This window comes from Epinephelus moara, chromosome 21 (assembly GCF_006386435.1).
Source record: "Epinephelus moara isolate mb chromosome 21, YSFRI_EMoa_1.0, whole genome shotgun sequence".
NCBI classification, from domain to species: Eukaryota; Metazoa; Chordata; class Actinopteri; order Perciformes; family Serranidae; genus Epinephelus; species Epinephelus moara.
This window is the reverse complement of record NC_065526.1, coordinates 18,607,761-18,630,736: the sequence shown is the minus strand read 5'-3', so window position 1 is coordinate 18,630,736 and position 22,976 is coordinate 18,607,761. Positions and strand designations below refer to the sequence as shown.

General features: G+C 42.2%; 1 protein-coding gene across 4 annotated transcripts in view; it reads right to left on the bottom strand.

Annotated features, from left to right (window-relative positions):
• LOC126382627 (disabled homolog 1-like) overlaps nucleotides 1-21,967 on the bottom strand; it is a 70,891-nt gene extending 48,924 nt beyond the window's left edge. For 2 of the 4 annotated variants that reach the window (XM_050032606.1, XM_050032607.1), the window contains exon 1: nucleotides 21,369-21,932. The gene's annotated coding sequence lies outside the window, so the exon portion shown is untranslated. Of the gene's footprint in view, nucleotides 1-21,368 lie in introns of all 4 variants that reach the window. The other 2 variants (XM_050032609.1, XM_050032608.1) reach the window with 2 other exon arrangements.
• Nucleotides 21,968-22,976: the final 1,009 nt, after the last annotated feature.

The window sequence follows — 22,976 nt, the reverse complement described above, 5'->3', positions numbered from 1 at the left end:
CGGTGCGCGACGCCAAGGGTAGCGGTGCTGCTTTGCCAGGCGTTGCTGCCCTCTCCATAGACAAATAATGGGACAGCCAGCGCAAAGCGGTTTTACAGCTGATCATGTGAAGAGGCCTTTAGGGACCGTTCGCCACGGTACCGCTGCTGGGCAGGGTGCAAATAAAGCCCTTTTCACACAGAGCGCGCAAAGCACAGACCCCCGCCGACGAACCCATTCATTGTGTATGTGCTACCGCGGCACAAGTGGGCACCGCTCTGCCGCCGAGCTGAGCGGCGCGCGAGAGGGCGCATGTCGCGGCGTCTGCGCGCTGTGACGACACCTCGGCGACGTGCGGCCAATAGCAAAGAAGAGCCTGAAGTAGACCCGGAAGCGGTCACCACGGAGCTGTAGCTCCTGAACAAGCCTGTACTTCCCCAAATCCTGTCCTCTGCGCTCTACCCCGCGGTGGGCGCCGCGAAAGCTCTGTGTGAAAGAGGCTTAAGTCCTGCAGAGTTTCAGAGGACCTGGAGAATGTTTTAGGATAGTAATAACATTATATAAGATAATCATATTGCAAAGATAATATATATAAGATAATAACATTAAAGACAAAATTAAATTGCAATACTTTTTCAAAACTTGATGATTTTACCTTTCTGTACATTTTGTATACAAATTCATTAAATAATTTTGCTTGTAAATGTCTATTTGCATCACGTTTATTACGGAAAACACATTATTTGATCAATTTACATTGTGCCCCTAAAGTTCTTTGTGCGCTCCTTACTTTTTCAACTAGGAACTTATGTGCTTCTTGGGAAAAAAGTTAGCGTCAAGCCCTGGTTATGTAAGTGTTGATACAGGGAAGCTGATGTACCTAAAAAATTATGCATTGATAGAATGATTTACAGTGTCTTTCACAAAACTATGGGAAAAACAATTTTTGGGGCCCACAGGACTACGCCATGGATCTGGCAGTTGTAATCATATGGTTTGGCCACTGTCAAATGCTTGCTGTTCCTATATCTAGTTCTTTTTATACATCCATGCATTTACCATCTTTTTAGTTTACAGTGTTAGCATGTTGGCATTTGCTATTTGGGAAGCTAATGGGAATGTCATTAGCTTTGCAAGTGTTTAGTCATGAACATTTAAGTCTTGATGATGGCGCTAGATGAAGACTTAAGTTATCAGCAACTTTATTTCAGTTCATCTTAAGGGGGGAAATGAATATGTGAACCAAATTTCATGGCAATCCATTAAATAGTTTTTGGGATATTTCACTCAAAGCAACAAACATGAACTCCATGGTGGTAATACCAGAAAAGTCAAATCACAAAATTCAATAGGATACATGATCCGAGTTGTCAGTAGGTGGTTGCGCAAAAGACCAACCGACAGACTGACTGAGCCACACAGCTAGCATGGTTAAAAACCTAGCGGCAACCTCCAGGTGCCAAGAACTGCAGTTCCTCTAATGGCCACTTGAGGCTGGCTTCAAAAGCAAGTCAATCCTCATAGACCTCCATGTTAAAATATCCATCTTTACAGTAAAAATAAACATGTTTACAGCCTGGTGCAAAAACAGTTTTGGTCTCAACAGCTAATTTAAACATTTGTGACAACTGTACGAGGGGTGAATTTTTGTATACCTCATCTGTTTACATTTTATTAAGGCTTGAAATTACGCATAGGTAAGAATGGATCCAGGCATCGCTACAGTCTGAGTCACCCATCTCTCTTTCATAGCTCCACCCTTTCGTTCAAATATGGTCACTTCTGGCTCCAAAAAATCAAAATGGCGACTGCTGAAATACTGAAATCGAGGCTTCAAAACGGCAGTCCACAAACCTATGGATGACGTAACTACGTCCAAACTAAGTAAATTACCAAGCTCTCTTTTAGCTAGCACAAAGCGAGCAACATTTACACCAAGGGGAAGCAGAGGAAATGGGGACAGTGACCCTGTATTGACATGGTACTATAAATTAAACAATTCCTTGTGACTTCTGCAAGGATTTATGTGAAGGAAAGCTAAAATATTGCAGCTAAAGCAGTAGAAGGACCTCTCCTTTCTTCTTCTCCTCCTCCTCTGCCTTGCTGGCCTTCCAGGGGGAACTGATAGCCTCTGAGCTCAGGCTGTTCAGCCACGGCCCATTAGTTCACCTCATTCTGACAAGATGGAGGGCCTCTGACGATGGCACAGTCAAGTGTGCGAGCGGAGGAGGAGGGGAGGGAAGAAAATACATACAAAAAAATTCAGTTTGGGCATTTGAAGCGCTCTCGTCTACTTTCTGAGGGAAAGGGAGGCCTCATTGCTTCAGGTTCAGCAGCTACAGCTGGTAAACTAAATAAGCATTGCCACACAGTTGCTTTGCCGTGCAGATTTATGTCAGCACAGGCCTTGGAGCTGTGCACTCAGTTAGGCGTGGCTCCAACATGGCCGGGCAGAGCTGCGCAGAGGGCAGTGAGGAGCTGCCCTCTGAAGTGCTCCTGCATTATCCTTTTACCAGCTCAGCTGCAGGATAACTGGGCCCAATTTAAGATGGAAGAAGAGCGAAGACACGATGTGTGTGTGCGTGTGTGAAGGGGGGGGTGGTCTCTTCAAGTCTGAGACATGACATAAATGAACAAACACATTCGCGCTCGCACAGCAGAGGTCTCAAGATGCAAATATTAATGGGGTTTATTTTGAAAGTTTGCATTTCTTAGGCTGCTTCTGCCTCTATAACAGACACATTCAGGCTAATAAAGTGTCACCAGCTCCCTATGGTGACAGTAAACAATAGCGTGAAAACAAGATACATTTCCTCCTTTTTTATTCATCTAATTCCACCCACCGAATACAGCAGGTCTGGAAACATAGCCGGCGTGAGACTCCCGGACCCCTCTCAGAACAGTTAATTGGTGGATCTGTCTCTCCAAAACACCTCCTCTGATGTTACTCTGTGGCTTCCCCGAGGAGTCTTTAATTCACTGTTGATTTGGTTTGTTGTTGTGCTGTGTCTCAGCGTCTGAACAGTGTGTTAAAACAGCCTATTTACCACGTTCGGTGGGAGAGAGAACTGGGCAGGCTCCAGAAGGCCTGGACAAACACCATGCTACCTCACAGCCAAGCTTTTCTCCTTCTGTCTCTCTTTTCCTCTCTTTTTGATTTGCTCTGTATTTATTATTTTTAATCTCAACAGCCTTTTTTTTTACTCTTTCAATTTCATCTTTACCTCTTTTTTTTTTTGCTCTCCTCCCACCCCTGTTCTCCCCTGCCCTCTTTTTCTTTGTCTCCCTCCCTTCCAACATAATGCCTATTTGTGAAAAGAGGTTGAAGCATGTTTTATTTTGCTGCCACCCCCACCCCTGCCTTCCTTTGTGGGTTACAAAAGAACTGTGGATACCTTGGTTTGGTCATTATTTCATGCGGAGAGTAATTAATGAGACAATTAGGGGCTTTTCCCTCCCTCTGTGTTCCCTTTGAACTAAATAAATAGCCAAAAGGTGTCCTCTTTAATTGCACGTGGGTCATGGATATAATTTAGATACGCAAGCAGCCTCTTTATGAAACTCAACTGTGAGTAACCGTTTCACCGTTTGTTGTCCTGACTGCATTCATGTCTTAAAAAGACACAAATTTGATTCAGCAGCACCGTGGACAGGCAGTATGACTATCAAGCACAACAGCGATCCGGTGAAGCTGAGATGAAAGTTGCCATGATCAAAACTGCAGAGCACAAAACCATTACCTGCAGTCTGCGGGACAGCATTAATGAAGCTGAAGGGAAGCACCACACACTCGTTTCAAAACAGGAACCTTTTTGTTTTTCTACTTGCTGTCACAGTGTCTTATTGATGTTGTCATGATGTGACATACCTCATACACACAGTGTTGGGGAGTAGTTTCGCTTAATGTAAATGAAACAGCAGTGTGACATATTTTGGACTAATGCAAGTCAAACTTTTTAGGTCCTAATTACTGTTGTCATTTTGAGCCTACTGAGGGACTGTATGGAAATTATCGGAGACGGAGAGGGGGGGTAAAAAAATTGACGGGTTATATGTTTTTTCTTTTTGACGAAGGGAGGGTAATCTGAAGTCTTGGGAGGAGCAGGGGGAGGGTCTTTTGAGATTTTTTAAACTGTCCCAGATTTCTATTTATTTCAGTCTCCCCTTAAAGGTCCAGTGTGTAGGATTTAGTGCCATCTAGCAGTGGGGTTGCAGAACTGAAACTTCTCCCAATTGTAGGGGAATTACGGTGGCCGACGTGGAAACAGGAATGGCCTATCTAAAGCTAGAGTTTGATTTGTCCATTCTAATCTACTGAAGAAGCAACACAGCGGACTCTGTGGAAGAGGACCACACTGTAAATAGATATAACCGGCTCATTCTAAGGTGACGAATAATTACAATTTTCCGGTGATTATGAACTAATGAAACCACAATTGTGAATATTTTATATGATTTCTGCCAATAGGTTCCCTTAAATCCTACACACAGGACCTTTAAGCATAGAGCTGCGCCAGTGCTCACTTTATTTACTCACTGACAGTGATAATAGCTGTAAAGTCAGTAGCTATTGGCCGGAGTGTTTGACAAACAGGACGTTGGTAAATGCTCTTTTCCATGTCAGCTCAGCAAACCACAGATTAGTTACATTTGTATGTTTCATACGTATCATATCAACGTTTCTAAAGTGACGTAGTTTGGATGACATGTTTATGAGCTGACTTTGTCATCATGAAGAAGAGCAACTGAGTTGGCTGCCACGCCGCATCCAGCCGCAGACTAACAAACAACAAAAGTGGTATTTTTTACCAAGAGGTCGGACATTTCCAGCATGTTTGTGCCCACAAAACTGGGTATTTTAAGCTAAAACATGATGTTTTCCAAACCCGAACCAAGTGGGTTTTGGGCCTAAACTCAACCACATTTTAACAACAGTGTAGTCACAACGTCAAATTGAAATGTAAGTTTCAAGATGTCTGTAGTTTGCAAAAATGTACTATGTCAACAATTATTTTGGCAACTGGGGTATCCATATTTTATTTCTAATTTGCAATTTAGTTATTATTGTGAAAATAACTGTTCCATTCACATACATAATTTTTAGTCTACTATTCACTGTCTTTTAGCTCTGTTTTGGTCTCTACCAACTCCTGAGGGAAATATCTGGCTCTTTAGTAGCTAAATGCTCCACTACGCTCATCACCTAGTCATTAACTTTGTATGTGTGCTGTTTCAGTGCTGAGCAGGTGGGTCTGTAAAGCTTTTCATTGAAAACAGCTGTCTGCTGTGACTGAGAACAACAATGAAAACGGTGAGAGTGAACCAAAACAGCAAAAATGCAACAGGTTTTCACTCCCAACTCAACAAATAGACTGTGACTATTATGCTCTAGGTACCCCTCTAGCTTCCTGTCAGTTTCAGGTTGATACATACATACAGTGTTTTTTAAAACTAAACTTCACAGGAAAATTCGGAACCACAGCTACTTAAGGTTTAGGCAACACAACTACTTGGTTAGGTTAAGAATAAGATCATGGCTTGGGTTACAAGACGCTGACTTTTGGTTCCACACAAGACACATACTGCAGTCCCCTGGGTGAAATTTGTGATTGTTTGACCCATCCATCCATTCAGACCTCCTCTCTTCTTGGACTTTCTTGCTCTGTATAATACGTCAGTTGCTAATATTACGAGGGATGGGTTTATGTTGGAGTTAGCTGAAAGCCTGGTGCGTCTCATTCAGACAGTAAAGGTGTGATATCTAACAAATTAGTGCCCCACGAATGGAGTTGTCATGTTACGCTCGGTTAGGTTTCGTAAAAGACACAAGGCTGGCCCCACGTCACGTACTTAATGTAAATTTATGTAGTTAACGTAAAGTTATGAAGGTAATTTTTAGGCAAGTAAAGCTCTGTAGGTTAGGTTTAGGACAAGAAACGTGGTGATGACGTACCTTAAAATAACTCCAAGTTCCTGGAGGAAAGTCCTGTGTTTGTTTGCCCCATCCACTTCCTTAACCTGCCTCCTTAAGCAGATTGTCACTCTTTATGCTACTTCTGTCTTTACTCCCATCAGCACTTTGGTCACATGAACGCAGCCTTCATAATAATGTGGGTTATATTCGAATTACTGCCTTATGATTACATGGGCTGCATAGGAATTCTTTTGCACTACTGTAGGTATTCTTATGAACAATGCATGAGAACAGCCTGCCTGAGTAATCCATCAGGGAAACACTTTAGAAACATTATAAAGTGATAGTTGTACGTTTTATCAACTTATTTCTCAAATACCTAAATAATTATTTACTGTTTTGGAAGCGGCGCTTGTTAGACGGTGGCAGCCATGTTGATTCTGTCGTCCAATCACAAATTGTATTATTAGATGGTGAAACCCGTGTAAACAGCTGAACCAATGACCGTTGCGAAATAGCGGAGGCGATCCTCAGAGAGTAAATAATGACCAAGATAGTTATCAGTAGTTTACCGAACTAATGACTAAAACCCGCGATCCGACCCGCATGTTATTTTTTCCACCCAGATCCGAACCCGGGAAAAAATGTTTTTTTAAAAACCACCCGCAAATCAGCTGTTTTTACCCGACCCAGTGCAGGACTCACAGGCAGAGGGGCGTGACAAAGTGTTAGTGCTTGATGACCCGGGAATGAGTACCGCTTGAATGTTGCGGGTTAAACAGCGAAGCAATGAGCTGAAAATTACTTTAAAATTTTGTTAAGACGAGGGGAGCTGCAGATTCAGACGATAATTCTCTGTAGTTTTACAACTATGAGCAACCCCTTTTCACATTCACATCTTTTTTTTTTTTTTTTTTAAAGATATTTTTTGGGCATTTTTTGCCTTTAATGGACAGGACAGTTAAGTGTGAAAGGGGGAGAGAGAGAGAGGGGATGACATGCAGCAAAGGGCCACAGGCTGGACTCGAACCTGGGCCGCTGCGGCAACAGCCTTGTACATGGGACGCCTGCTCTACCACTAAGCCACCAACGCCCCCATTCACATTATTTTATACATTGTTTTTATACAGTTATTATTGAGCTTTTATGATTAAAACAGTTTTACAATATTTTATGATATTACAAGAGAGGATGTTGCAATTTTTTTCCTGTGTCAAGGTAAAGGTATATTGATTTTTTTTTTTACTAAAAACTGTCAAGGCTCTTGCTCCTTTAAAAAGTGAACCATAAATTATATCTGCCCGTTGCACACAAATAATTTTTCTACAGTGCCTGAGGACCACACGTTTTGAACAAAACTGATTATTTCCATCTTTGGTCATTTATTTGTCAATCTTGTAAATGATTCAGATCTTACAAACCCCTACCAATCTTTTCTTCTGCTATAAAACCTCCACAGTTGGTGTGGATTTCCTTTCACACTGCTGCGTCTGGCAGAAATACGCCTGAGAGGAAATATAGGAGTGAATGACATTACATTCAAAGGAAAGTTAGCACGTGTAATGCTTCTTGCTGTGATCACATAGATGGGTTATGTGGTTTACTTTCATGACTGTACGAGTTTCTTGTAGGCAGCTGTAGGAGCTCTTCAAAACACGGAAAGGATTATTTTTCTCCAAATAAACTACCGCTCTTGTTAACATCCCAATTAGTGATATTTTGCATTAATGTGATTTTGTTTTTGCAGCTGTACTGCAGATATCATCACTTCCATAAAGTACTTTTAACTTCGTCTCTCTTGAGGGCGCATTTGTTGAAGCTCAACTTCTCCCACTGTGAAGTAACAGGTGTCTCGTAAAGCTGTACTTTTAAAGAAGCTTACACACACACTCACACATAAACTGTCTATTCCCCTGACTACAATACAGTATGTGCGGGTGTAATTAGTGAATCTCCCACCACACCTCAACGTCTCTCATTAATCTCTCATGAGTGATTAGGCTGCTGCGACGTATGGAACCACGGGAGGTGTGAAACCGGGTGTGAAACTGTTGTCATCTCATATGTTATCGCACTCCGGAGACCGGGAGGATTAAACCACGCCGGGCACAGCCCATTGGCAGCTAATCATGCCGCTAATGATAAGTGAAATATTCGACTGCCTCTCATTACAATGGCATCGCAAGGTCAAGATCTCACACAGATCGCGAACACACACAAACAGTGCCACTGTTGTCTCTCTGAGGCGCCGCTTCTTCAGTCGCTCATGTTTTGTATAAACCCAGAGCAGAGGCCGGGTATAAGCCTGAGTGAAGCCTTCTGAATATGACACTTGATGGCTGATTAGAGCAAAACATCAGGGTAGCCTCCAACTGTGACGCTCTGATGAGAAGTGATCCAAAGGGTCTCGTCAGAAGACGTCATGCTGACCGCCGTTGCGGTGACAGATGCTTTTCGTCAGTGCAGCTCCACATCAAAAAAACAGAATCTGTTCCCTGCAGGCGCCACAACGAGAGAGATCTCCATTTAATTAAAAAAGGTACAAAGTTACAAATTAGAGCAGCTGCAATTACTCTGCCTGAGCAGACATTTAGGAGAATCAAATGTCAGCAGCTATTAAGAGTGAAAAGTTCATTTAGCATTTTACTTACATGTCAGATATGATTGTCCCTGAGTTAAAGGAATATGTCACCCCCAAATGAATGAATGTATATCACCCTGTATTACACTGAATTTGTGAAAACTATGTTTTTCTTGCATGATTCAACAGTGACTGAAGAATCCAAAAACTGAGAAAATTCTTGATGAATTGAAGTCGTAGGGAGCCACGTTTAACAACAGCAGAACTATATAAAAAACATCCATATATGAACTCCTACACAACTCGTTCAGTATAATTCAAGTGTCATTTATCCAGTCATACACTCAGTACTTCCCAGACAGACAGCCCTTTCAGATGACTTACTGAACTTAAAGTGAAACTAATTACGTTCTCTTCAAGCCAGACTCCATTGACAACAACAGTAATTTTACCTCACTGAACAAAGGAGCTGCTGGTCTACTGTTCCTCGATCAGTTCGTTTGTTTGTGTTATTGTGTGACTTTGGTTTTTTAAGGTGTTAGTTCAGATTCTCTGAAATCACACAAGAACAATAAGGATTTAACAGATCGAGGCAGTGGTAGACCAGCAGCGCCCGTGTTCAGCGAGGTAAAATGACTGTTTTTGTAAGTGGAGTCTGGTTGAAGACAGCATTATGTTTCACTGTCAGTTCAGTTCTCAACTAGAAAGGGCTGTGTGTTTGTGAAATACTGAGCATACGATTGGATAAATGAGACTTAGATTGTACTGCACAAGTTGTGTGGAAGTTCGTAAATGGATGTTTTGATATAGTTGCGCTGTTGTTAAACGTGGACCCCTACGACTTCAAATCATTGAGAATTTTTTTTGGATTCTTTGTTCGCTGTGTAGGCATGCAAGAAAAACAAAGTTTTCCTCACAAATTCAAAGTATTCTTGGAACCCATCGGCTGTATTCGGCGTCTGACTTCCGGCAGACGGCGATACGGCATTCCGGTTTGATTTGGGCAGAGGAGGCGAATTTCCGTTTCCAACTTCCGTTTATATATAAGTAAATATGCTGAACCACTGCGATGGATTCAGAGTTTGCAGTGACGCCAATAATGTTCCACCTCGTTAGTTCACCGCACGGACCATTTAACCTGGCAACAACTGCAGCCGGCTCAAACGTGATTGGTCAATATCACGTGGACTACAAACAGCCTACAACCGGAAACCAGGGCTCTTCCGCTCTTCTTCCGGAGGCAAGATCTCCGGGTTTGCCTACAGACTCTACATTCACTGAATGTAGAGTCTGTATATAGAGAGGTGTCATTACATTTTTTCTCAAAACATATCTGCTGTTCCCAATTAATAGTATATTAGCCTCTAAAAAGAGATATCTGCATGTAAGTGCATGCAAATCTGTACGCAATGGAACATGATTTTGTAATCAGAAGCATTCTGGTTTCCATCTGTAGTCTGAGTAGTGTTGAGCGAGCTTTGGTTGCATGTAGGTAAACAACAAAAGAGGCGGAACGGATTGACCGAAATGCACTCTAGAGTCGAAACCCATCAGCTATTGTCTGACAAAAATTTAGGTTGTTATTAGCACTTCTAAAGTTTATCTAATTCGTAGGCAGATATTTGTTTATAGAGATTAGCTGAAATGTCATCTGGACCAATTCTTACGTCTTAAGTTGCTAATCAGACTGTAAACAATGACTGGTGCATGGAAGAGGAAGTCTTGGCCAGTATATCCATTATCTACATATTCGCTGGCTACACTGGAACTGCCGAAATATTGGCCGTTACCCCAGAGAATAAGTCATCGTCAGGCTGATAGCTGATGGGTTTTGAAATCAGTATTATATGAGCGTAAATTTTAGGTTAGGGTGAGATGACTAAGTGCCAGAGGATGTCTTTAGATTCCAACAAATGCTACTACACAGTATTCTTTGGTACTATATATGTTTTCCTACATCTCTACAGTGTAGTAACTGAAAGATGCATTAAATAGTCAGAGATAATGGACTATTCTGCTCACTTGGCCTTGTCCTCCATGTTGGCCACATGAGAGTAACACCAACAGACAACCTACTGGCTTAATCTAATTCATTATACGCTCAGTTGCCAGTTTATTTGGTACACAAAACTAAAACTAATGCAGTCTAATACAACAGTCCTGCAGTATATTCTACCATCACCAAGGTTATAATGCTCAGTTTCTGTTGATGTGAGTGTGGAGGTATTTTGTAGGCTGCAGTTGTTGGTACGATTGAATTGTTTTGCATTACTCTGACAGGAGTTTCTTTTCTATAAATAAAGCTGAAATAAATATCAGAAACACAACAAACAGCCTCCAAAATGACCATTAAGTTAAATCAACACCTCTTTTAAAACAGTTTCACTGAAGAGCTGCTTCCTTTGTGTGCGAGTGAATAAACTTTTATTGTCATTTAATGTTTGATTACTCACAACTGTAAATGATCCAAACGGGGGGAGATGTGCTGCGCTCAATAAGGAAAAACATGAATCAGAGGACGTGAAATCGCATGAGAATTGAGTTTGATAGCTCCTCTAGGCTGAACTAAACATCTCAATTACCTCCAGGGGGTTGAAAAAGCACTGCAGTAAGGAGATGTGGCAGATACAATATTTAAATTGACTGCCAGTGGAAGAAAAACCCTGCTAAGCTTATATTTGATTACATATTTTATAGAACACAAACACAAATGCACGCACAAATGCACCTCAGCCACTGTAGAGCCTGCTGCTGCCAGCCCGCCACACTATTATAATCATCAGCCACATATGGAGCTGCTGTCCCGCCTGTGGGGAATAAGGTTGTAGAACGGGCCAACGGGATGAAACCGAAAGGACCTCACTACTCAGAGGTGATGAATGCTCTGCTGCTTATGGAGCCTCCTGTAGTGCATCTGTGAGAGCAGATGAATGGGGAGGAGAGGCTGATAAATTGGGTCACACGAACGTAGCGTTTCTGGGTAATGCGGTGAAAACGCTGGAGGAGTGCAGTTGGGTGGCTGCACGTGCCTACAACTAGGGCAGAGCTGCTCCAACTTGACTCGATTTCCTTTCTTTGGCTCCTCTCGTGCTCCTGGCATTATTGAAAAGTTACGCTTTTAATTGCAAAAACACACTCTGGTTTTTTTTTTCATTTCTTGAAGTCACTCCCTCAAAACAACTCGCATAAAATTAAAATAGACCCAAATAAAAACAGCCTTGTTGGTTGATGGTTTGCTCCATGGCTTCACGAACAAATTCTAGGTTGATGCTTATATTCAAGGACATAGTATTAATATGTATTGCACCATTTTTGCATGTCAGTCAATTAGTGTAGCAGTAACTAATTTGTTGAAAATTCAACATTAAAGTGTAACTTTGGTATTTTTCAACCCGTTTTTGTGTCTAAGTGAATAATTGTAACCACAATTTTTGAAAGTGGTCCAGTATTGAATGAGAGGCAGCTGCAAAACAGGCTGCAGTGTATCCATTTGGGGCATGTTTTCACCATCTAAATTTGCTTGTTTTTGGCACTGACAGACTCAAATTGTTTTTGTAAGTGTCTGACAAGATTATGGAAAGGATCCCTACTGAGAAACAAAACATTTTTTTTTATTACCTTTGATCCAGTCGGTTTGTTACTGTCTTCCTTGAACCACTTAACTAACTTCACAACGAGGCTTCTCCATGAGCGAGACTTGGTTAGACACAATAACAAACAGACTGGATCAACAAAAGATAAAGAAAAATTTATAATTTCTCTGTAGGGGTCCTTCCCCGTCAGACACTCGTACTAACAATCCAAGCCTGTCAGTGGCAAAAACAAACACTATAAGCAGACATAAATTGACAGTGTATAATTGCCCTGAGTGGTTGCAGCCTATTTCACCACTGCAGCTACAGCTGAACCAACTCCAAAAACTGCTGTTCCCATTCATCATTTCCACACAAAAACATGGGAAAACTGGGTCAAGGTTGGTTGAGATATACCAAAGTGTCCCTTTAATTTATCTTCAAAAAGTTAATTTCCTCTGAAAATCATAGAATGATTAAGTACCTAAATGCTTAAAATAATTATTATGAATCTTGATTTCAGATATTTGTTCCTCTGTTACAGATTTCTCTGCATAAAATGGACAAATATAAGATCCAGTGACATAAAAAAAAACAAAAACATTTTATCCTGTGCCCCTGCATTAATTGTTTCTCTGAATAGGTCAAATACCGTAAAACTTCAATTATAATAGTGTTGTCACGATACCAAAATCTTTGTTTCGGTACCGATACCAATATGAATTTCAATACTTTTCGGTACTTTTTCCTAAGGAAAAGTCCTTTTGGATACAAACCTTTAGAACAATAAATAGTAAGGGTGTAACGGTACCAAAAAATCATGGTTCGGTAAGTACCTCGGTACGGACGTCATGGTTTGGTTGCTCAAATGTTTCACCAAGTTGGTGTTGTCTCGTGATGTCTCCCTTTGCGAGGCAGACTTTCTCTTGCCTTTTTTCACGTGTGCCAGCTGCGAATGTTGATACAGGTGTTGTCATACACACCACTTGCGCAATCTGTGCTCCAGTAGGAACAAGGAAGGCGTTTGTGTGCATAAATGAACTAAATAAATTAATGAATTGAATCAATTTAAAAAGTACCGGTATTTTCCAAATGCAGTATAGTACCGTTTGGAATACTCTAGTACCGCGATACTATTTTAGTACCGGTATACCGTGCAACACTAAATTATAAGCAGAGTCCCAATTAAATCCTGAGTCCCTTTTACTAACTTTTAATAGAAGTTCTTTGGTTTTATAAAACTAGGTTGTTGGCTCCTTCAAATTATGAGTCCATTCCTCAATTACCCTGTAAGTCATTCATATTCCTTTAGTCTGTAAGGGTCTTCGGATCAAAAGAATGAAGAGTTTTTCATAAAAATGAATCAAAGTTGTGAGCACTGTTTTAACAGCATAAAGTGGTGATGTGTCGGTATGCCTGGTGCCGTAACCCATCATGAATGATTCATAATTGATATATCATCTAAAGCCTAACTTTTATTCAAGTAATATTCATACTGGTTTGAATAAACAATTTGATTGTATTTCCTGATCTTTGCTGAGCAACAGTTTTGTGTGAAACGAATTAAAGTCCTGTCCCGTGTAGAAGCCTGTCCCAAACGTAGGCCTGCTGATTTCAGTGATTTAAGCAAATACTACCCCGGCCAATAATTGAAGTTTTACGGTAAGAGTATTTTGAGTCATTTCAAGTGTTGGTATATCAAAAATCGCCTTCTTTTAGCTTCCTGTTTTAGGGTTCAACATATTCGATGACACATCCTGCACTCACTAGCAGATAGATAAACGTAGCCAATCAAAAGGAATTTGGGATGATCAGCTGAGCTACCTCATTATGTACTGTAAAAGTGCACTTAACCCATTGTGGTAGTAGATGGTTAAATCTAGTTATGTCATGGGTCGGAGGAGTGTGGCTTAATATATACATTTCTAACTCCTTCTAGACCTCCTAATGTAACGAAGCAACGTATCCTTATATAATGGTTTGTTTGATATCTAACAAATTAGCACCCAGCGAATGGAGCTGTCATGTTACATACTTAGTGTAATGTTATATAGGTTGGGTTTAGCTGAGGGAAGTTACCTAGGTTAGGTTTAGGAAAAGAAACATGGTGACGATGTACCTCAAAATAACTTAAAGTTATAAACACTGGTCTCTTGGGGGTAAGTCCTGTGTTTGTTTGACCCAAGCACCACCCCTACCTGTCTCCTTAAGCAGACTTTCTCCTTTTATACTGCTTCCTTCTTTACTCCCCATTGGTCACCTGATTGCAGCCTTCCCGATAACACGGGTTATATATAAATTCTGGTACGTTACTTTTCGTAGGTATACGTACAAACAGAGCATGAGAACAGCCTGAACAATGCAGGCGACAGAGGTGGGGATGAAGGCCAGCAGTCCTCTGCACATATTGATCATGATTTGATCAAATCCCTGTGGAAATGTTACCTGATCATATATTTAATTTCACTCAAAAATAAATAAATAAAAGACACCCAAACTGTTGTTTCACAGGGCCTTTAAAAGATAAATGAATTGAAATATCTGAATGTCAGTGTGACATAAATCTGTGGCAGCTTTGACAGCAAATTAGCAGTATCGACCTTTAAAAAAATGTGTAAACATCAATCATTAACACTTATCATGTGCCAGCTTACATGTATAGACAGTCTGTGTATGCCACATCATCTCACATCACATATCTGGAGCTTTGTGCGTTTATTGCTTTTGTTCTCTTTTTGGACTGCGCTCAGCTCCCATCTAATTTAATTAATTTAGGGTTGTGGAAGAGCTTGATTGGGCGGTGGGGGCACGGAGGAAAGGGTGAGGGGGTCCTTTACCTTGGCACAGATAAGAAGACAAACTAGATTTGAGGGCGGATAGATCTTGTCGGCAGCACACGCCGCCTCTTGGCAAGCGAAGCGAAGTCGATATTGAGCGGGGGCCTTTCTTACCTCCTAAGATTTACAGTATCTGGAGCTCCACAGCCTCATACTTCAGTAGATGGATGAGCATTTCATTCGGAGCCAACTGGCGCAACATGAGTTGAGCTGAAGGTCATTGTGACTCATTTCCAGCACGGAAGCTGGGTGGCTGGAGACAGAGCCGCTAAATCTCTACTACTGACTTGTTTTAATAGTACAAAGACGATGGCTCTGTGAAAAGTACTGTACAGCACTGGTGCAACACACATGTACAGAGTGTACAGTGCCAAAGACGGTTGAGAGTACAGTAGTAGGGAGTGGGTACAGATTGCCGTAGAACCTCGAGGCATATGGCAGGGCGCCCCATGCCTCCCAGCTAATTGAGTCCTAATGAATCACTGGTTTGGCATGCTACATGTCCCTTGTGATGGCTGGTGTCATTGATGCATTGAAGATGCCCAGTCCTCTGGAAGTGAAGCGGGCAGTGACGGCTGCTCCGGCTGAACATGGGAGGCAGACCGACACTGCTGGCTTCACACTGAACACTTCACTCACTCACCAGATGTTACAGGTCAAGGCACAAGGATTACTAGCTGCCCGGCTCCACACAATGGAAATAATTGTGTGATGGGCTGGCAATTCACTGGCCCATTTGATTCCAGTAACACTCTCTATAGTGGCGGGGTCGCGGCCTCATTGTCAACTCAACAGGGTCAGTGTGATAAGGGAAATAACTGTGGGAAAACACTTGTAGTCAATGGTGCCTGACTGCAGTTTCTGCACGATTTACATATATATCTATAATTGACCAAAGTCTATGTGAATTGATGGACACATTAATTATGCATTAATTGCCATTAGCAACAATTATTATTACTCGACAGATAACTTACACTTTTCTCATTTTTTCAACATGTAATTCAATAATAAAGAGCACTCTGATAAGGTTTGATGCTTCTGTAAACAGAATGGTCTACTTACATAATGTCTAAATGGATATTGGAAAGCATTTAATGAATTCATATGTAACAAGATACGAACGGAAATAGAGTTGCAATTTATAGTCTCATTATATTATGAAAAAAAACCAGAGTTTAATGTGCAAGATAATATCTTCTAATCTCTGGGGTCTGTGTTCAGTTTTAAAAGGGTGGGTTTATTTCTAATTTTATTATTGAAACAGGTCCAAACAAACAGTAAAGGAAATGCTCATTTAAACATTTTCCAATATCAGGTTTTATATTTTGCACAACAGCTTACTGGTGTCTGAGTAAAAAGTGAGGAGTGTTTCTGTTATACTGTGAGGTCTATCCAAATATTTTTTTTCTTTCAACCCAATCACCAGAATGAATATTGGCATTGTACATTTCTGCAAACCCTGGATATTTGTACATTATTATGGAGTGTATATGTTCAAATTTTACATTTCTATAGATTGAAGGATAAAGTTTGGGCTTTAAATACCCAGTTTTGTGGAAGGACCCCTGATGGAAAGGCAGCAAAGTCTTGGTAAAAAAAAACAATCCTTTTTGTGGCACTATCCTGGCAGGAAATTCAGCAATGTCTCTGTAGAAAACAACCGTTTTTTGTAGCACAATTGCAGCTGGAAATGTGGAAAAAAAACAACAGTTTTTATCGGTACTATCCTGGCAGAAACTGCATCAATGTCTTGGTCTAAAACATCTACCTTTCGTGGCACTATCACAGCTGAAAATGCAGTGATGTCTCTGTTAAAACAACTTCTTTTTGTGTGACTATTGCAGCTAGAAATGCAGCAATGTTTTGGTAAAAAAAAAAAAAAAAAAGAAAGAAAGAAAAAAATAAAAATAAAAAATTTCCCAGCACTAACCTGCCAGAAAATGCAACAATGTCACAGTAAAAAACAGCCACTTTTCATGCCGCTATCCCAGCTGGAAATGCAGCAAATGCATGTGTCAGTAAGGAACAACCCCTTTTGTGGCACTATCTCTGGTGGAAGCACAAGGGAGGTTGCTAAAAAACAAAACACCTACATTTGGTGGCTAAAAAGCTGCCAGAAAAGTTTTGGCAACACTGTGGTTAACATTTGGTTGAATTTAGGTTTTAAAACACTTCGGAAAAGATCATGTTTTGGCTTAAAATATCCAGTTTTGGGGGGATAATCCCCACTGGAAAAGCAGCAATGTCTCAGTAAAAAAATTGCTTTTCATGCCACTATCCTGCCGACAGGTCGCTACATTACACCCAAGTTTGGAGCCTAAAAAGCGACTGTGAGCACAGCAATGAATGACCTGAAAAAACAACCAGTTTTGTTGTTTGTTGGTCTCAGTGGTCTGCAGTTGTCTGTAGTATGGTAGGCATGTCGTCAAGGTAGAGTATCTGATACGTATCTTAAGTATCCATAATTTGCAGAAATGTACAATGCCAACATCTGGGCTGTTTCTTTGCAGGACAATTCTCCTGGAAAATGTTTCAGTCACAGTTTGACATTTTGGGGATTTCTATTTACTTTGTTGTTGAGTTACACAAGAAGATCGATACCGCTGTTACGATGGTACGCTAAAAATGAAGTTCCTGGAAATGTACGGTTAGCTTAGTGTAGCCTAAAGAGTGGAAACAGGAGGACACAACCATCCTGACTCCTTCCAAAGGTAAGAAAATCGGCCTTGCAGCACCTCTAAAGCTCACCAATTAAAACTTTACGCTTGTTTGTTTAATCTGTACAAAAACTAAAGTGTAAAAACAATTGTTTTATGGAGGTTTGGTGCCAGACCATTTGTTGGCTGGGGCCATGTTGCAAGGCAACCAGCAGAGACTCCAGGAAGTGGTCCCAGCCAAGAAATAATCTGGCACATAACCTCCATAAAACAGCAAACTGTTCTACACTGCGATTTTTGTAAGGATGTTCTCATCTCACTCTTGGCAAGAAAGTGAATTAAAGTATTTCCCAAAATGTCAAAATATCCCTTTAAACTTCCCTTGAGGGAGATCTGAGCTCCTTATCTGTGCCTCCTCTTACAGCTTGTAGCTCGAGTCTTTGCTTCTGACACATTTGGTTGCCACCACCCTCCCGTTGCACTCTCAACTTCAGATGCACCTGTCATGTTGATTACACTCCCGACGGAGCGTGTGCATCATTCAGCATCCTGAATGCACCGCTATCTGAGCAATCTTTCTCTTTTGTTCAACCGAGGCAGCCGAGATCACCTCTGACCTGCCTCTGCCAAGGGCCACATCTCCATTAATGAGGAGACTGGATGTGATAAGGCCACCAGCAAAATGAGAACTCAGACACAATCTTGCAAGCTCATTAAAACTACTTTTATGAAATATTTAGGCCACTCCAGCAATCGTGTGTCTAATGCTGAAACGCTACATTGATGTCAGTGTAACCCCTCTTCGTTAGATGCATTATCTCAGAGCACTTGGAGAAATCTCAAGGGAGTTCAACTTAAGGTAATGCCACTGCAATATGAAGACAAACAACAAATGTGATAACGCACCAGGCTTTCAGCAAGACAAAAGCCAAGAGGTAACACTACGGCAAATGGGCGAGACAAACCCAAAGGATTACAGGAGTGCAAAACAACAACCAGCCCAAATGTTGTCCCTGCTTTGTTGTAATTGTGCCGAGATAACATGAAAAAGAAATAACCGAACCACTTTCACCATTTTACAATAATTGCGAAAGGGGGAAAAGGCATTATGGTCTTAATCGGATAAGATATAGCTCACAGATCCACTCGCTGCATTTGCTGTCAGGAGCTAAATTAAGTGTCTTGATTCCACTGGGAGACCCAACAAAGAAGCCCTTACTGAAGAAGTTAATGCTCTCTAGTGTTTTGTTCAGCTCCATCTTAAGCCCCACAACTCACACTGGGCTGCAAAGAACTGTCTTGGGATGACAACTGGAAATTGTACTGTATGTGTGTGAGTGTGTCTGTGTGTGCAACGCATGTGTCCTACAATCGAGCCAGCAGTGAGTGCAGCTTAGGATCTGTTGCAGAACATCCTCTGTAAGGAGATTATAATAGGCAGTTTGGCCGATCGGCAGAAGTCGCAGATGAACTCTGGCACCAATGTCAAAAACGCTAACGCCCGCCCTTTGCTTACACTCCGCCTAGCCGCAACATAAACACGACTTATGGTCATCTGAGCCGACGAGATGTAGGCAAGCAACGTTATTTCTCCATCAGCTTGTTTTATAGCTGTTAGCTGTTTTGTTACTGCTTTTCCACAGCAATAGTCAAGGCCATTTTTCTTACATAAGCACTCAAGCAGAAAACACAGGGCATCATGATAGACATATGCTCCAGTACTGAACTGTGCATCTGAACTGGTCATGTTGGCTCATATTCAGTTTTATCCAAGGGGGGATTTGAGGTCTGAGAGGCTAAAGTCATTGACAATCATGGAAGGAATGGGTTAAATATTCCACCAGTAGCTCCTCATATAGATACTTAAAGGGATAGTTCAGATCTTTTTTAAGTGAGGCTGTATGGGATTCTTATCCATAGACAGAATGTTACAAACCATCAGTTGGCACAACACCAGTTTGGGAAAACAGGCTGGAGTCCAACATGGAAGCTGTAATGTACTGCTGTAGAGGGGGTCAAAACATTTTTTAGCCACCTAATAAGTGTTTAGTGTTTGGTGTATTAAGAGTATTCTTACCACTCTACTTTGATGTCAGACAGGGATTTCCCGGGAAAATGAAGCTGTTATTTTGCTCTCTTCAAAGCCAGACTGCATTGAGAAAAACAGTGATTTAACATCCCTGAACACAGGAGTTGCTGGTCTACAGCTGCCACCATCAGTCAGTTTGTTTGTGTCATTCTGTGACTTTGGTGTTTAAAGGTTAGTTTGGATTCACCACAGGCACAAAACAACAACAAAACTAGCTACCCGATCAAAGTTGCGGTAGACCAGCTGCTCCCGTGTTCAGAGAGCTAAAATTACTGTTTTTCTCAATGGAGTCTGGCGGCTTTGACAAGAGCATAGATGGGGAAGTGAAGCCATTAATGGCATCCCCATTGAAACAGACTGTCTGATGGAAAGGTAAAGCAGTGAAAATACTCTAAATATAGCGGACAGTTAATCTGATACTGACTGTTTTTAGGTGGCTGAAATGTGTTTTGCTGCTGCTTCCATCCACAGCCGTACTTTGCTTTGCTTCCACGTTGGACACCAGCCTGCTTCTCTAAACTGGCGTGCCAACTGACATCTACTGTATGTCATACACTGACTATGTAGTGTAAGCACCCCATACAACTCCACTTAAAAAAAAAAATCCGAACTATCCCTTTAAGAAATTGTTTCAATATTAGTGTTACAACAAAATATTCTGCAGAGCAAACCTATTTTTCACTTTTGGGACTCAAATAAGATCAAATAACTCGTTCATATGATTATTTTAAAGTGCTGGTGGGTCAGTATGGATACATATGACACCTAAAAGACATGGCAGACTATAAAAAGTTGAATCCAAATGTGTTCTGTGCAAGAAAATGCGAATCATTTGCCGATCCATCCACCTCTCATCGGGAAAATCCAAATGTGGGCGCAACTGCAGCCCTGACGCAGTTAGACTTCCCCCACCACAGACGCTTCCACAATTAGCAGGATAGTTTTTATCCCCACATTGACCCATGAGCATGAAGACCACAGGACTCACTCTTGTACAGGCCTATGCGCTGCCTTGAAGCAGACTTTGGCTCAGCGCTGCCGGTCAGACCGGTGCCGCTGCGCTGCGCAGCGCGCTCCCATCCAACCATCCATCCACAGGTACTCATCCCCCTCAATGCAGCCCGCTGAGCATTTTCCCCCGTTTCAGAACAGCGATCAATACATTTATCAACATATGCGTCATCATGCACTCAGCATCAGAGCCGGTTAACACGCAGCCGTTTGAAGATGACTTACTGCTGTTGCAGCAGGGCATCTCTTCATTTGAATATTTGTGGAGGGGGGGGGGGGGACGAGGCTGGAAAAGCTTTGAGCTTGTATCTTTACTGACATCTATACAGCAACATAACCTACATTTGAGAGTCATGCATCGAAATCATTTCAAAACGACATGTCCATTTCCAATTTGTGCGCAATTCAATATGGGACAGCAGGCTGACAGCCGACCGGCGTTTGCGCTTTAAAGGACTCCACATTCAAATCCACCACAGCAACATCGATGATCTGTCTCACAAACTCATTTCTGATCCCATTTGTGTCATTTCTATCACATATGTGACTGTTCCTCAGTCATCCGTGGCGGACTGTTCCGCAACCCATTCTCATTCAGCGGCCAACGCATCCTATCCATAAATCCTGACATGTCGCGGGAGCTGCCTCGCATCCTTAAACAGCCCTACAGTTTCACAGTTTTTAAAACACCCCTTGTTAATAGAGAAGCTCGAGATGCCACTCACCTTTTCTCAGCGGATGCTTCTCTGGAGTGTCCCATTTATGCGTTTTAATCCACATCTGTGTCCCCTTCATCTGAGCGCTCTATTTCCCCCCCAATGAGAGGAGAGAGGAGACAGGGAGAGGGAGAGAGCGTGTTTAAGAAAATCCATTTGTTAATTCCATTTGCCGGACACACAAGGTGAAATCACATTGCCTCGCTTTTTTTTTCTCTTTTACATGTTCAAAATTCTTGCTCAATTCTAAGATCCCGTAAAGCCCTATCTTCTTTTCCCCCTCTCTCCAGCTCTGAAGTTGCCTGGTTACCCCTGTTTCTCATTCAAGGAGGCTGAGGGCTGCATACAGCGGCCAATCATAGCAGCAGCCGGAGAGATTAACTATTTCTTGGCTCCACTATTCTAGACTCAGGCGAAAATGAGGAGAGTGGGCGGGGAAACTGGGCCCCCGGTGACAGAAAAAAAATTAAAATGCACAGAGAATAATGTAGAGAGAGGGGATCCGTTAGAGGGAGAATGTGTGGAAGAGGGGGGGAGGGGACGGAGGGGATTAAACATTTTCGAAAAATAAAGGCTTGGGAAGAGGAGGAGGGACCAGTTGCCACTTCTCACTACAACAAAGATGTAAGTGAGTGATATTCCAGCTTCTCAGGATGTTATGCAAACTGCAGTGGAGCAGCCTCCTTCTCCTCCAGTGGACAATGGGTCTTAAAGGAACAGAAATCCGTCTCATTTCTGAAATCCCCAAAAAGCAATCCATCAGGGTAATTGATCGCCCCCCTTTAAGCAGCCATCCGTCAACTCTCTCTCCTCCCCCCTCCTCCCTCTTCCCTCACCCCTGTCCCACTCAGGTCTCCTCATCATAGGCCGTATTGATTTCAATTCCCCCCCTCCAGCCGGGGTGAAAGGTGTAAGGGAGCGAGCCAGCTTCAATCACCGGTACATGGCACGTGGGGGCGTAATGACCCCCCACCTTCGCTCTCTGCTGCTACATCCAGGTCGAGCAACCTCACACACCTACTGTATGACAGCCTTGACCTTTGTGAGTGGCTGCAGCCTGCGCACCAGTGGCTTCAGACCGGCCCCGACAGGGGGGCTATGCAGAAGTGCTGGTGCATTATGGGGGCACAGTCGGGGGTCCTGACAGCGTGACAACAAGCTTCTCAAAGAGACAGTATGAGGGGGGGTGGCCCATGTGTGGGGGCGTGCACGAGACTGTCTGGGACATTCCAGCAGTAGTGTTGTGTAGCCAGATCTATCTCCACAGAGCTGCGTCAGCGCGACAGAAAAGTCTGGGATCACAGACCATCATTCTGCTATGGAGAAAAAACAACACATTCTCACTCCGACCTCGTCGCATATTGATGTTTGGTCATGGACTTTCCACGTCCACATACAACTGTAAGGTACCCTGGGTGCGTTGGTCGTCGACGTTCTGGGACACTGTGTCAAGTTCTGCCTGTTACATCCATTGTCTTCTTTCAAATACACTTCTGTTTTCACAGGAAATTTACTGTTTACATACAGTCTCTTTCAAAATAAACACACTACATCAGTACAACTATGTGAATTGACATTTTTTTTGCCTTCAACGACAATCTTTCGGGACACAAGCTC